The sequence below is a fragment of the Molothrus ater genome, chromosome 1 (assembly GCF_012460135.2).
Source record: "Molothrus ater isolate BHLD 08-10-18 breed brown headed cowbird chromosome 1, BPBGC_Mater_1.1, whole genome shotgun sequence".
NCBI classification, from domain to species: Eukaryota; Metazoa; Chordata; class Aves; order Passeriformes; family Icteridae; genus Molothrus; species Molothrus ater.
In genome coordinates, this window is record NC_050478.2 from 98,380,738 (window position 1) to 98,394,330 (window position 13,593).

A 13,593-nucleotide genomic window follows, 5' to 3' on the forward strand; every position below is an offset into this window, starting at 1 on the left:
TTGACTGTCTTATTTCTTTACTTTTGTTTTTTTTGTTTTCCCTTTTCCTTTTTTTTTCTTATTTTGGGGTAGGGAGTGGGAAATGGTGGTATTAAACTTAAAATGGCATGTTGGTGTACATTATGTCCTATTGAATGTGACACAGGGAGTGTATTTTATTTTGGTAACAGGAAAGATGACCTTTTACTGGTTGCATGGGATTTACAATGAAATATAAACTCCCCACATGCTGATGTACCATAAAAATCTCATGCTGTGTATTGGAGGGTAGAGCAAAACTCAGTCTTTTAAGTATGCATTAACATGACAAATTCAATACAAGCATAGGGATAATGGCCAATAGTGAAATGTGTTATGGGTAAATTCTAAATTATTGCAATATACTACAACCTTTTTAATACATTTGTACAGAAATGTGTGTGCAAACATGTATAGGCATACATACATATACATATATATGTACACAATAATTCAATTTCACTTCCTTTTCTTGAAGGGGAGAACATTTCTGAAAACAAGTCAGCAGAGATGGAGCAATACCTTTGGAAATAAACAGATTTTGAAAATTGCATTGTAAAAGATCTTTTGACAATGACTTCCTCTCTCTATGACAATAAGGGTCTTCAATTCCACAGCCATATTTATTCCTTTCCTTTAGGCTTCCCTATTTTTTCCCATGGATTATTTTTATTTTTATTTACTAGCAAAAATCTCAAAGTTGTTTTTGAAACCAGTTGATTATATTGCTCATTTTTTTTGCTCTGTGCTGGTTTAATTCTTCAAAGTTCTGCCTTTCCATAATGTGTGATAGAGTAAAAAGAAACTCTTTTGAAAACTTTATCTTAGAAGAGTTTAAATCCTTACTTTATATTTTGCATGAGATTTTCACACAGTATAAAAGCTGTATCTCTTCCTTTACTATTGTCCCTCTGGGCTTTTGCATGTGGACACTCAAATTTTGTAACTTACAAAGAGTAATTTACCATATTTAGGCACAGAGTAGCTTTCAAACGTTATTATAAAAGAAATAACGTTACTACTGTAAAGTCTTAAGCCTTATTTGATTTTTCAATAGCTCTATATTTAATTTTCTGGTTGAAAATTTCTTATCCATGCTTTCTGATTAATGTTTAGGATAAATGCTTGCCCTCTTGAGGTTGTAGTTTTTATTTTCTATTGTGCCAAATTTCCTTTTCTAGCATGGTCATCTGAGAATTTAAATCAACGAACAGAGTGCAACATTTTCAAGTCGTTTTTCCCCATTGACTTGAATTCTTTTTTCCCTGGAGTTAAAGAGAACTGCAGCTTCTCTATTGGCACTTAAAACCTTCAAAAAGCTCCCAAAATATTTATTCTCATTAATACTTACCTCTGTATTAGAGATGGCCCTCTAGCTGATTCTTCCTTCCAACTGGCAAGTTTAGTGAGAAAAAGCATCAGTTTCATCATTTTTATTCTGAACTCTACTCATTTTATTTATGAATAGTTCCCACAGAAGTCATTCGTAAATTGTATTGCCTATAGGACATGTATCCCACTGCTGTTTTTGAGGACTCAGAAATGGCTTAAAGGGATCCTATTTTTACTGCCTTTCCTAGCAATTTTCATATCAAACATTCTCAAACTACAGACAAAAATCTGCCTAAACTGTTTGTTTCCTGCCAGCTCTACTTCAGCTCTGAGGATTGAGCTGCAGTCCTCTCTATTTAGCAGTACTCACCAGTAATAAAATGTTAACAGTTTTGCACCTATTTGCAAAATTTAGTTATTCTGTTCATATTTATGGATTTCAAAGTAAGCTTTCTAATTTATACTAGTTCAAAGTGGAACTATTTTTAATTCAAGGTACTTGTATACTTGTGTCCACATCTTATATAGATTTTTTTCATACTTCTTAAACTTGACACTATGTGGTAATTTAACAAAGAGAAGGAAAAAAAAAAAAAGAATAAGGAAAGGTTAGGAAAAGATCCCAGAAGCATTTATGGAAATTCCTAACTGCAGAGAAAGAAAATAGATGCACTAGCTTGGATGTTCAAGGGCTCACAGCTGGTGGTGCCTTTCAGCAAATAAGCAGGAACACAGCCACAGATACTTAGCCAACAACAAGCAAAAGAACATTAAGATCTCTACTTCTCTCTGAAATTAGGCATCATTAATCAGTGACTTCAAATATTACTGAGGTGTCAGTATGGGAGGGGGTAGGCAGCCTATGTTACTGCATAGGTCCTACTTTTATCTAAAATCAGATTCTTAAAATGGTAAAAAATACTTTTCAAAACAGTGAAAAAAAAAAATCCAGAGGATCCACTCCAAAAGATGAATTCACTTGAATTGAAGAAAATAGCAGTATCCCATTGAACAAAGACAGCAAAGAGAAGGAAACAAATTTCACATTTGCTTGAGACATACAGCTTATTCTCAGTCTGCCACAAACACATTTTATCACCTGAATACCTGTTAGTAATCTACTGCTTTGTAGAAAGAAAATAAATTTCCCACCACTCTTTTTAAAAATCTGTAGTGATGGGGCTCTTTGGAAAGGTTGAGGTAATTTTGAAAATAGAGGAAATGGTTTGAGACAGTCTCTTCTAACTCAAGGATATATAGCACAGTATCATAAACTTCGTTTCCATATCCCATGTTTCATTAAATCAGACATTCATGTCTTCTTAAAACCTTGTTTGGGTTTCTAGACAAGGTTATTTTTCTTTTCCCTTAAATTAAGACCTCACCTTCCTTGTACAACTGCTCTCTAGTTTCTGTTGCAGCAGATTACCTACTGAATTTCATTGAGCTGGCTCTGAAAGCCCCTCAGAGATATAACAGAAAACATCAGTTTGACTAACAGAGATCTCTTCTGATGTTATCAGCTGGGGAAGGGAATATCTCATGGTTTCAGAGAGCTTCACAGGGGCCACTGAATGCTCAGTAAAGCCAACAGTTCTCTTCTACGCTAGAGAATTAGGAGTTACAAAATCTGCTTGAAATTCAACATCAAATTTAAATTCATAAGTTTACATGTCTATGCATAAGTTCCCACGTGCATACTAGGCATCTAAGCTCCTATTAAAGTTGTTGTAGATTTATTTTCCAATGTTTTGAACTTGGTTTGTACAATGGAAATAGGGATTTTATTAGTGAGACTACACTGTAAGTACCCTTCAGAGCCATTATGCAAAGGATATAACTTCTCATAGCCCCTCGTAACAACATGTTGACAATTTTGCTAGTAATGTAATAGCTTTTGCTTTTAGTTGTGGAGTTCAATGACTCAATTCCTATTATGTCAGCCAAATGAGCAGCTGACATATCTGCATTTAATATGGTTCATTAATATGGGACACAAGCTAAAATTCATCAAGATTACGGATAGAATCCTGTATAACCAAATTTAATTTAATAGCAACTCACAGTGTAGTGAAAAGAAAATCAAATGTTATCAGACTTTCTGTTTAACTGTTCATTTAGACATACTAAAATTTTCATGTTTTTATATGAAAGGGGAACATATTATTTTAAATTCTAAATTATAGCATTTATGAAATGTGAGGAGAGCAGTATAGCATGATTAGGATGCAGACTCAAGCTCTGTGAAAATTGAAGGCAAATTTCTGATGTAGTTTTTACTTTGATTTTCTCTCAATATTTGTATTTCCTGGATGAACAAAGAAAAAAAGATTTGTAATCAGATTCCTAACTAGGGCTAAAAAATATTAGGAAGGTAAGGTCTCTAGTCACTATGTTCATTGATAGAGTATTCTCTGTAAAGTACAGGTAACTGTTAACATTTTGGGAAGTTATTCAATCTCTATTAACTCGGTCTCTATATTGTGAGATTCATCCAGTCCTAATCAAAGAATTCTTTACACTATGCATCAGGATAATCTAGCATAAAAATTGCAGCAGGGTATTTTTAAGGGGGGGGGTACAAAGAGTACAGTTACCTCAAGTATTTGGAAAAACAAGTTATCTTAGTGGAGCTAATAGAGGCTATGATATACTCAGAAAAAGAATATTAAATATTTATCAGTATTTATGAAATTAAAAAAAACCTGTAAAGATGCTGTACAATTATTAAATGCATATTATTTGCATGTATCTTTACAATATTTTGCCTATAAATGGGATACCAATGGATGTGTTTAATATTATTTTATAATCAGCAATTAAACAAAACACTCACCTCTTAATAACAGTCTGCTATATTTCACACTGAATTGTAATTATGTATTTAGAATACCGCTACTCTATTTTATGAGACTGTAATTTTGTTCCAGAATGGATAAACTATAAGACCAAGGTATAAATAGGCCCATGCAATGAAGAAATGAAAATTGTTTCCTCATAAAACAACACAGAGGAATTGGTGTCTCTACTACACTGAGAGGTCTTATTCTTTTAAAAAGTATGTCCCTGACAGTGCTTGGTCCTTTGTTTGTTGTTCCATACTAAGATGACCTACATATGTCCTGTCACAGCTTTTGTGGAAGTGCTGGGCACTTACCAGGACACTCTGTTCTGTAATGCTTATGTCTGAAAAAGAAAGCCTAAGTGCCTGAACACCTGACTGACTTCTTTCTTCACCATTATAAATTAGTTTAATAAGAGATACCCTTCCTTTCAAACTTCAAAAAATAGCACTACAGCTCAGGCATACATAAATCACAGATCTGCTTTCCTTTAGGCAAGATAATAAACAAAACTAATGCAAATCTAACTTCTAGGGCAATTATTTTTAAAAGTTAAGGTCATTTATACAATCTATATCTTGTTGCTACCATTTTGAAAGGAAAAAAATAAGAAAAAAGTGAGATTTTTTTTTTAAGTCAGAGGCATATAAAAGTTTAGTTCCAATGCTGTTTTATCCAGGGCTCTGTATTTCCTTGTTTGATTGTTTCTGTACCTTTTTATCATTGTTATGAAATAAATAATCTTATTTTGAAATACCTTTACCCTCTTACTATATCTTAGTAAGCACTGAAATATAAGTTTCTGGTTGCATTCTGGCTTCTTTTCAACACAAAAGCATTCCAAGATTCTGTATGGTTGAATTAAAGATCCAGGGGAAAAATACTTTGACTTCTGAGAGACAGCTGGCTGTGATCATTCTGAATGTTTATATAGGTGAACTGTCCAGACAAGCAGAAATGTTTATTAGATGTAAGGCTGTTTTCTATCAACAGTAAATGAATGGATTTTTCAGGAAAATCTATGAACAAAAGTTTTAATCATTAAAAATGTTTTGAGAGCTCCACTCTAAGTAGCTGTATACTATAAGTGTCAGAAAAATAAGAAAGACCTGGAGCTGTATTTGCAATCATAAGTTCACACATTATGAACTTCATTCACAATAAATACAAATGAAATTTGACCTTTCTGTTTTCTGTATGTAAAGGAGAAAATCATAGGTAATGTTAGTACTTTTAAGTAGCTGAAAACCTCAAATGTCAGAAAACTACCAATTTAGAGCATGGCGGGTTCATATGTGGCTCATCTTGCTCTGTGATTGTTGGTAGTTTTTATCCTTAAAAATATGCAGAATTCATTGTTTAGGTATTTGAGTTTTATCTGTAGATGGGTACCTCTCTTCAACTGGGTTCCTAATTCTGCTGTAGATCATACAAAAATCATCTCATCTTCTGGCTCTGCAGATTCTCCTACCCTCACTGAACTTTTCAAGTTTCACAGGGGTTGAGTGGAAAATCAATGGGGTTTTATACCTAAATTAAAAACAGTGGAAGCCCCCCAGGAAATTAATTCTGTTGTAATTACAGCAGTGAACTGTAATTTTTAATCAACAAGATTAAAGATAAAACCAGTAAAACAAAGCAAGGTTCATTCTATGGAAATTTTGAGTTTGGAAATTGATGAGTACAAATGTATTTCATTGCTTTTATAAATTACTGTCGTGAATGAAAAAATGATTAGTCTGAATAAAGTCATGTGTAAAACGTTTGTAACAAAGGAAAACAGGAGGACTTTCTTTTAGAATGCTGCCCAGAAATGCAAGTTTTTTTGTGTTTATGTAGAATACAGGAGGAGATAACTTTAAACAGGGTCAATCTTTCTGTCTGAACGAGCTTAAATTTATCTCAAAATTCTCAGTTGCTCAAAATACCACTTGAGTATAACCCATATTTCTAACACAGAGCAGGTAAGGAGGTAGCTTATATGTAAGCAGCTATTGAAGGTCTATTGTTTCCATATAATTTTACTTTCATAAATAAAAGACTTGTATTCATAGACTGCAATAAGTTATCCTTCCATTCAATGTCAAAAAAAAATCTTCCATTAATTTATGATTTTTATATGTATTTATAAATTATTTTATTTATTTCATAATCTTTTTTGGGAATAGGGTGTGTTTGTTTTTCTTTTATTTGACTTTGTTTTGTTTGGAGTTTTTACTGTAGAGCTACTTGAAAATCAGTGTGTGTGAAATCTAAGGAAAACTTGCCACATCTGAGACAATGCAGCAGAGGAAAGAGAAACAAGAATATTTTCATTTCCATTGATTCCTTTTTTTTTTTTTTCCAATGAAATACCAAAAGATCACTCCTTTAAAATATATTTTATTAATTGAAGATCAAATCCATAAAGCACTGGTATCCCTCCAAGCTTATTTCTCTTTGTACATAATTAGAAATACAAGGTGGCAAATCATGATTCCACAAAATGTCAATAGCACCTTGTGCTTGTACTGCTCATTGAGCAATCTATTTGTCATGGCCTTCCAGTTAGAACTTATTGGTTTTCCTTATAAATATATAAGGCAAGAAAAGCTAGATATAGGCTTTTGTGCTCTGCATTTTCATGGGTGTCAATGACACCTGACATGCCAGATTGTATCAGGCTTGAGATTTAAAGTGTACCCTGTGTTTTATGAGCAATTCATTTAAATTGAATAATGTTTCATAGTTCTCATAGTTTCTCTAGTGTTTCAGTTTTTCACTGACTGTGCAAGAATTATGAACTAAACACACTTTTATTTTTAACTTGGATATCTAAATCCAAAGATTTTCTTTAGATGTTTAATACCGCCAATGTGCTATTTTCAATTCCATATAAACAAAAGTGAGAGTTTATAGCAAAAACTATAGACATCCTGATAGAAGCAATATTAGGTGGTTGTGTTTCACTTAATTTTCAGCATATATTTTCCAGCACTCTTTTATTCCAAAGTACCATCCCAGCTGAAGTACAGATATCTTAACCATGATGTCTTCAATTCTTACATAAACACAGAAATTAATTTTAAAAATAACTCATACATAATCATAGGCCATCCTAGTTCAGATTTTTTCAGATGGCCCAGAAGATCTAGATTTGGTCTAATTCGGGATAAATCCTTTTCAGCTCTGTTCCCTGCCTTTCTGCAGAGCTACTGGCTTCTAATTTACAGAGGGCGTTACATTCCTTCCTTTTCCAGTCAAATCAGCTCTTTATTTCTTTCCTGTTTTTTGTGATATAGTGTTTTCTATCTATCAGTGAGGCCTTTGTGGGGCCACTTCCCTATTTATTGTTTATCTCTCCATTTCATTTCATTTCATTTCCTTTCCTTTCATTTCATTTCATTTCATTTCACTGTTCTTTCTAGCTCACAGAATAAGGACTCTGTCCACCATACTGAACTCTTGATAAGTTAGCAATTCTCTGATATGTTGGAAACCCAGTAGAAGGCTATGTGAAGTTAAAGATGAATTTGTTATGGTGGAATATATGGAAAAGGCTGTTTCATCTCTATATACAAAAGAAAAAAATAATTTGCATTTCAACAGTAAGTAATTAGAAAAATAGAGAACTGGATCAGAAAAGATGAAAGGAAGGAAGGATTGTGATGCAATAATTTAGAATTTTTTATTAAAATTATTTGGATTTAGATTGACTGTGAAGGAGTAACAGAGAGGATTTAGTAATAGAATTTTATATGTTTAAGTATCCCCTGATTTTGAACTGCACATTAAGCAAGTGAAAATTTGAACATTGCATATTAAAATTTATATTTGTATAGGAATTTGATCTCAAAATTGATTAGGAAAATGTATGTACACTGAGGTTGTTCAGTGGAAGAAAAAATCTTAAATAATTTAAATAATTAAAGTAAAAATGTAAGATATCCTGACAGAGAAAACAGGGAAGAACACATTCTCACTGGATATTCTGAAAATATTAGCTTAGTTGGCAAGGCATCATCAATCTGAAATGTAGCATTTCTAAAAAATGTATAAAATATATTTTCAAGTATTGTGTATGGTAGTTAATCTCCCCTTCACCTCTTGTGATTTTAGAGTGATGATTTCCACCTAAAATGGTATTCCTGCCTATACCAAAGAAACAAGGGAGTCTGTCTAGCAGACATTACACAAGAAACTGAAACTGACTGTAAAGTGCTGTGAAATGCATACAGTCAACACACAGAAAGAAATTAGATTATCCTCCCATCACCTTTCTTTATAGAAATATGGTATGTTTCTTGTAAATTATAACAAGAGCAAGCACAATGTTTTCAAACTGAAGTGATTTTTGAGATGATAATATTCCTTAAGACACTGATCTATTTGATTATATTATCTAACACAGAAAAGCAATCTGCCACTGCTTCAGAACAGCAGATGAAAAATAGCAACACTAGAAAAGAAGAATGGACTCAGGAATAATAATAATAAAAATCAAAACCAAAACACAACTTATTTTTCCATGCAGGGAAATAAACAGGAGGCCACAAAAACTGCTTTGCAGTACAGAAAACACATGTATACTCCACTTCTTTCTCCTAATAACAGAAAACTAACACAATTGAAGAAATCAACCTGTTCATCTTTCACAAAGAGAGTCAGCAAGATATATGTTCATAAAAAAATATTTTAAAGCATTTTTACTACTTGAGTAGGTTTTAGAATTTTTTAGAAAGTAATACAAATGGAAAAATCACGATTAGAAAAATAATCCTAAAAATCAAAACCTATTCTTTCTTTCAAGCCTTTAGTTTCCAGAACCAGATTCTATCTGCCTATGGAACCAAGATTACTTGTACAGAAAATCAGAATCATAAGTTTTTTTGCTGTAAGTGATGTCAGCCTCGTTTGCTGTCAGGAAACAGAATGACCAGAAAATAAGGTCATCCAGAACTGAAAACTAATTTGTTTTCTTCTCTACTTTGTTGTTGACACTTAAGTTCTGAACCAATGTGTGAGTAATGCAAGAAAAATGAGGGATTTTTCATTTAATAAGCAAGGACCTAAAGTTCAAGAAGCTGAGAGAAAGGAAGAAACAATGGAATATGTGATATGTGGGGGGGAAAATAAAGTGGTGTGGAACTGTTTCTGGAAATACAGGAAAATATTAACAGCAGAGGATAGAAAACCAACTGTGAGACTATTACACTTCTAGTGACTCTTGACACATGGAACTGGTGTGGAGGGGTGTAGATACAGAAAGTGATAACACTTGTGAACTGCAAGAAAATAAAATTAGAGTAAATAGAATACTATTTTTGCAAGATAAAATATACACTAAGATTTTGAGCATTAAGGTCAGAAACTTTATTCTCAAACAGTGCATATATCTTTAACGATGCACACAGCCTTATTTTCTATAATTTATAATGAAATCAGAAAAAAAAAGTGAAGTAAATTTGTTTTACTACACTTATGGTTAATGACTTTTTTTTTAAAGTAGATTTAGGCAGTTCTGTGGAATCCATATAAATGACTGGGGTGTCTAGGCAGTCTGACAGCATTATTTATAAACAACAGCAACAACTGGGGACCAAGCTATCTTGCTTGATACATCTCTGTCTTGTACTGTTCTGAGTGGTGACTAATAACTAGGGTTAGTGAAGTTGCAAATGCATTAGCATTAAACAAGAGAAGTGACAAAAGGAAGGGGAAAGGCATACAACAAAACAAAATTAAATAAAATGAAATGTGTTCTGTAGGAAAATCAGAACACAGCACAATACATTGTAGCGACTCTCTCTGAACACTCTCAGTTTTGCATTTTCCGTGCAAAGGGTGTACAGCCTCAGAATCATTCTGCTTTCAGCTTCACTAGGGAGCTCTGTAAAATTTTATTGTACATAAGCATTTAATTTTTTTTCAGCTTGTAGCAAGAAAGATTTTTGTGGAATTCTCATCATGGCAGTGGCGTATCACTTCCTGAAAGAATGTGCCTGCTGTCAAATTTGTGTTACAAAGTCAGGAAGGTTAAACATAAGAAGCAGCGAAATTCCAAAGCAGTATAAAACATATTGCATAGTGCTGCCAATGGTTTATCACTGGTTTCCTTCGTTTGAATTTATAAGGAAAACGATAATCTAATAAAAATAAATTTACATCAGACAAAAACCCCTAAACACAAAGAGCAGCGACAAAAATTACTGTATGAAAACTTTAGGTAGGAATTAATATTTTACAGTGATTAAATCTTTAGGTCTTTCAGAAAATTTTTAAATTCATAGAATATTATTATTTTGGGAAGAACAGATTAATATATGTAATCTCGTGGAATTTTTTTTAAATTTATTGTTAGCCAAGGATTTTTAAAATTTATTATTATTCTTAAGGGTTAACACGAGCAGACCTAGCAAAATCACAGCAAAAATCAGAATTGCAGAATGACTGACAGGTGTCTGGATCACTATGAAATTTGAATCTTAATATCTGCTTTTTGTAGCAGCTTTACCACAGTTCGTGTGCAGACAAGAAATCTGCTGCCCTTTGAATATGACATTAAATATCACAGGAAGCAAGTTGGCATTTTGTTAGTTCTCTTCCTATCCCTCCTCTATGTTTGCTAATGGATGGAAATCCTCATGACAACAGCAGTAGGGCAAGCTACTGTTCTCGAAATCTCAATCCAGGGACTTTTGCAATTATTTAAGCAGAGTTTGAAGCACCCAATGTGCACAGTCTGTGGGAGACATTATGAAAAACTGATGTCTTCTCAGAACTTCAGGCACTGAACTGTGATTTATATGCTGAGGGCAAGTTAAAAAAAAAAAAAAAAAGCAGAAGTTGAGTTAAAGCCTGTAAGTTTAACTGTTAAATAGAATGGCACACCATTTCATAGAATGAAGGCAAGAAGATTTTCTCAATTTTTTTCTTAATCTGAAACTTTCTTTAGACAGTATCTTACTAAAGCTGTAGATTTTAGGGCAACAAGAAGTTATACTCTCCTTTCTAAAAGCTGGCATATTTAATTGCTTTGGAAGACCAATCTTGAAAAATATCTTTATTAAGATCCTTACACCTGTTTATGCCACAGTAATGCATCTACCTTGACATATCCTGAGATGTTGGTGGAGAAAAGCAGTATATTTTCCTTCTAAATAACAAAACCAGTTGAGATTCCTGTGGGTTTATGTATGTGTCTGTGTGTTTTGCTCACTATATATCAAAATTTAACTGAGTGTTGAAGTGTCAGTTATGAAGCATGGAAGAATCATAACTGAAAAGGCTGGATCAGAATTTTCAGACATCCAGGAAATAAGTCACAGTCCTTCCTGTCTGTTGATTCTATTATCATTATTGTGAAAAGAAGTGAAATTTCCTGTGTTGAGAAGTCAATATTATTTGCCTTTTCTTATGTGCCCAAACAGAATTTGAAGTCCTCACACTGAAATTTCTATGATTTCTTTCTGAAGAAAAATTCCCATGTTTAGCCTGAAAATACTGTTCTGGACAATAATTTTGCATAGTTAATACATGCACAAAATTTTAAAGATTACAAATTCATTAAATCAGGCTAAAATTAAATTGCTCTTTTTTTTTTCCTATTTTTTTCCAATATTGGCTGCAGTATAGTTAGTTAAAGCTTAAAATGGCTTTGTATACTTGGGATAAATTAGGAAGAAGGTAAAATATGAAGAATTTTGTGAAAATACTTACTATGTAAAATGCACTGCAGTAATACTTGTTTTTAATTTTGAGCATGTTGATAAACTTGCCTTTAGTGGCCATTATGCCATTAAATCACTATAAAATATCATATCACATTAATCACTCTAAAAAGAGAAAGAAACACCTTTAAAATTTTATTTTCATATGGAAGTGCTAGACAGATGCAGACATTTAGGAAGATTGACTGCTTTATCATATTTTCTACTTCATACATACATTCCTACATAACTACCATTAATTTCTAAATTTATTTGGGCGGGTTAAAAATAAATATCAGCATTTTGATAGGACTTGGGCAGATTTCTATAGGTTCCCATTAATTTTAAGAGCCATCAGAGTGGTCCCTTGATGAGAAAGGTGTAAAAAGTAAGTCAGAAGCAATGGGGCATGAAAAGCACAAAGCAGGAGTTTCCAAGAAGCCATTATTTTGTATTAGCATTGTGTAGCAGGAGGTTCTCTTGGTTCTCTGAAGGAGAGATCAAATAAGGGGGGGAAAGGCTCTGTGAGCTATTAAATCCAGAGAAAAGGTGAAAGACTAGAGCCAAAATGCACAGAATAAAACCATAATTGCTCTCAAGTCATTATATCTATGTCCAGAGCAGCATTATCTGAGATAACTCTTGGCTGCTCCTTAGTTTATCAGGATATTAAAGTGGCTGTAGGTGCAGGACTCGCATACAATATGTTATATAGAATGGAAGACTGTGGTAATTCTTCATATACTAGATGGGATTGAAAAAAAATTAGGAGTGAGGAGCTTATAAATAGCACAAGAAAACAAACACAATGGGTTTCCTGTACCTTTAAGCATAGTATGTTCCCTGCTGAAAGAGCTCCCAGTTAGCATTTCAGCTGGGAAGAAACATATTGCAATTCCTCTTTTGCTGTTTTCTTGTTTGTTGGTTTCCTCAATCTAGAATAAAAGTAAATCAGTCTGAATGAAAAAGAGGTTTGCTCTATATGTATAGCAACAAAACCATGACAAGAGAGATTGATGTGTCTATTAAAGAAGTAAGTGAGGGAAATCATATCTTAGTTTTGCTTAGGCTGTGCTTGCTGTTTTTTTTTTTTAAATGTTTTGGAGTACAATTTTATGTCTAAAAAAAATTAACCCGTTCATCCAGCAAAATCAGGCAAATAATAATTTGTCTTCCAGGATGATATTGAAAATAGTATTCATGTCAATACCCAGATTCCCAGAGGTTCAATGATCAGAAACTTTCCATGCTATTACCTGACAGCTTCTTTGAGACATAGCAGAGCATAAAATAGGCTTGCGAGGTTTGTTTGTTTTGTGTTGTATTTTTTTTTCAGTGAAGAAGACTAAGATTGTCACTCAGCAAGCTGCAGCATCTGACATTATAAACAACTGGAAAAGTCTAGTTACAATTACTGTTAAATACATTAGGAAACATCATGGTGAAGCTTAGTTGGTTACAGATACTCCTCCTCTTTTTGTCACTGTTTCAGTTTTGCAACAGCCACTTGTTCACTTTCAGTCCACATCAAGTCAAAGTTATTTGACTGTGCAAAAAATCGGTGCCTTATGAAGCAGGGCCACATAGGATTAATGGAAGCAGATGAATAAAACTTAATAAATAAAAGGTAGAAATAATATAGACAGGTGAAAGCTCATAGATATTTTCACAGTTTTGATTTTCACAGTGTTTCATTCTACATTTTAATTATA